This window comes from Perca flavescens, chromosome 16 (genome assembly GCF_004354835.1).
Source record: "Perca flavescens isolate YP-PL-M2 chromosome 16, PFLA_1.0, whole genome shotgun sequence".
Classification (NCBI taxonomy): domain Eukaryota; kingdom Metazoa; phylum Chordata; class Actinopteri; order Perciformes; family Percidae; genus Perca; species Perca flavescens.
Window position 1 is genome coordinate 27,214,417 of NC_041346.1, and position 2,702 is coordinate 27,217,118.

Consider the following 2,702-nt stretch of genomic DNA (forward strand, 5'->3'; position numbering starts at 1 on the left):
TAAATAGCAAATGCACCTGCGCCCATCTGTGCGCCCATGGGCGTGTCGATCTTACAGGGAGGTGTGTTCAGGTGCATTCTGGGCATGCTGGTCTTACAGGGAGGTGTGTTCAGGTGCATTCTTGGCGTGCTGGTCTTACAGGGAGGTGTGTTCAGATGCATTCTGGGCGTATTGCTATCTTGAGGCAGCGGGAAGTGATCGCGCCATTGACCAACAAAAACCTGGTCTAAAGTCAATAGCGCAGCATTTTATTGTTATTTTAACAGCGAATTTGTGAAATGCGTCTAGGCTCGTGCACAGCACGCGCACACTGTGGTTGTTACACACACAGAGGGAAGCGCAGCAGCACACAAACATGCAAAAGATTACAAATTAAAATATTACGGTGCAAATCCGCTATCTGAAACAGCAATGCGCCGAGGTACAAACGCACGGACCCTTTCTTTCCGCCGTCAAACCAGCAAAAGTGGATTTGGACACGCGCCAGCCGCTTCCCGCCGCGCACTTAGATCGTTAAAATAGGGCCCTTCAGGCCGGCCTCTAGCTCACCCAGTAACCGCGTGAGCCCCATGTAGGCGGAGTCCTTTGCAGCGGCCCGGGTTCGAATCCAACCTGCGGCCCTTTGCTGCGTGTCATCCCCTCTCTCCCCCCCCACTTTCCTGTCTATCCACTGTCACTGTCGATAAAGGGAAAAGCCCCAAAAAAAATCTAATAATAATAATAAAAAATAGGGCCCTTAGTGCGTTAACTTTTTGATATTAATGAGCGTCCGTTACATTCAAGCCATTGCCAAATGAGTTGCTACAAAGCTAAGACATATAAAGCAAAATGTCTTCTTTTTAATGTACCTAATGTGACTTTTGTTAGTACTCTAATCCCCTCTTTCTGCTTTCTCTGGCTTACTTTCACCACTGGTGTCACTACGTAGAACACATTGGACCAAGATATTGTCAGTGTGTGGGATATGTCATTGCAAAGCAATGCAATCCCATTTGTCGGAACGTTAATTTTTTATTTCTTTTTTTAATTCTATTTTTTTTTCAGTGTAATCAGCAGAGTGCAATGGATTTAAAAAAAAAAAAAGAGAGACTGTGCTTTTATGGAATTTTAACGTATGCATGCTTAAACCAACGCTAACAGTCGTCTTTAATGGCATCAGAGGTAATTATCGGCTAATTAAGCAGACCTCCGAAGGAGACTGAAGGAAACTTTATACGTCATTTTCATTAAGGATGATGAGGGCTGTAGTCTGAGTGGTCAACCTCAGTTTACGTTGTCAATAAAGGAAAAACAAGTCTTTGTTTAAGATTGACTACATGCGATATTTTCAATAAATAGTATTTATTTACAATATGATGTTGCGTCATTTTGATTTTACTTGCTTTCTTTTGAATTAAAATCGTTATGTACATAAGACATGGCCTACACCTGTGCTTTGTCTCCAGATTGAATTTTTGTTTTTTAATTTGATTTTAAAGCATGTTTCAGATAGATTCTTCCTTGATAGCAAATGTTTTAGAAAATGTTTAGCCAAAGCAGAAGATTAGCAAATTAACTGCACAATAAAACCACTGCATTATCTGTACATGTTTCCCCACATGAAGGGCCTCACACTGCCACAAAGTTCTGGAGTTGAAATGCTGAAATTTGAAATGCTGAAATTTTGAAATATTCTGACTCTATCAAGACCAAGAGTTTACAGCCACAACAGCAGCTCTGTGTTTATGTTTATCATGTTCACTGTCTTAGTTTTAACGTGTTAGCATGCTAACATTTGCTAATCAGCACTAAACACAAAGTGCAGCTGAGGCTGATGGGAATGCCATTACTGTAGGGCTGCGGCTAACTATTATTTTCATTGAGTATTTTCTCAATTAATCGATTAGTTATTTGGTGTTTAAAATGGTGAAAATTTTGGATCAGTGTTTCCCAAAGCCCACGATCACGTCCTCAAATGTCTTGTTTTGTCCACAACTCCAAGATATTCAGTTTACTATCCCAGAGGAGAGAAGAAACTAGAACATATTCACATTTAACAAGCTGGAATCAGAAAAATCTTCCTTTTTTTTATATTCAATTTATTAAAAAAATGGATGGAAAACAGTGTAACAATTTGTGATACCAATTTAACATTAAAATGGATGAAAGAGGCTTTGTTTTTTACAGAATGGAATGTAACTATGTATTTTAACTACTTTTTATTGACAGTATTTCCATAATCTTTCATGTATAGTCTGTACTTGGGATCGACCGATATGGTTTTTTCAAGGCCGATACTGATATTCTGATTATTAGTAGTTAATGAAACCGATAACCAATATTTGGAACAGATATGCATTTACAGTGAAAATTTAAATCTTTCGAAGTGCTCATGTTATGCTTTTTGGCTTTTTTCCTTCTCTTTATTGTGTTATATATCTTTTTTGTGCACGTTATAGGTTTACAAAGTGAAAAAGCCCAAAGTCCCCCCAAAGGGACTTACCATCTCCAACAGAAAACACTGTTCACCAACTGCTCCAAACAGCTCTATTGTAGTCCAGCCTTTACTTCAGAGACCAACGTGGTCACTTTGTAACACACATTATAATGCTCACCTAACTGCTAGCATGGCACGCCCTCATACTCTGCTTCTGACTGGCTAGTAAGGCAAGGCAAGGCAAGGCAAGGCAAGGCAGCTTTATTTATATAGCACATTTCAGCAA